The 480-nt window shown below is 34.0% G+C and overlaps 1 pseudogene; it reads right to left on the bottom strand.

Moving 5' to 3' along the window:
• LOC119590458 overlaps positions 1 to 480 on the bottom strand; it is an 8,508-nt pseudogene that overhangs the window by 5,913 nt on the left and 2,115 nt on the right.

Below are 480 nucleotides of genomic sequence, written 5' to 3' on the forward strand. Positions count from 1 at the left end.
GTAGGAAATATTTGTTCCTTATAATTATCATGTCTATTACATTCTGTGGGTATTTTGATGACTATTGCAGCTAAATCGTGATTTTAATGCCTAATTATTAGTGAGTAATGTTTTTTCGTACTATGGAACCCAGTCACTCAAAAGTAGTTTTGTTATTGATAGGTTATTATAACATTGAGTGGTTGTTATTACTGATACATTGTAAAACGTATCATTTTTTTCATAATCTTTTTCGTAGTATATTGAGGTTGAATTCACCGCTGCCGACAATTTGCATTTTTTCAAGGCAATTCCTGTATTCTGTATTGCAGAGTAAATTACTGCGATATGATTTTTGAAATTAATTTCCTTTTTTTGACATTTGTGATGATTTAGGAGTCAACTAAGCAGTGTGTATGTACGGTTTCGCACTGTAACTAGTTGAACGTGGGGCTTGTTTGGTGGGAACGTGCGGTTTGTGTGGTGTTAATGAGGGGTTGG

Source organism: Penaeus monodon, chromosome 27, assembly GCF_015228065.2.
Source record: "Penaeus monodon isolate SGIC_2016 chromosome 27, NSTDA_Pmon_1, whole genome shotgun sequence".
NCBI classification, from domain to species: domain Eukaryota; kingdom Metazoa; phylum Arthropoda; class Malacostraca; order Decapoda; family Penaeidae; genus Penaeus; species Penaeus monodon.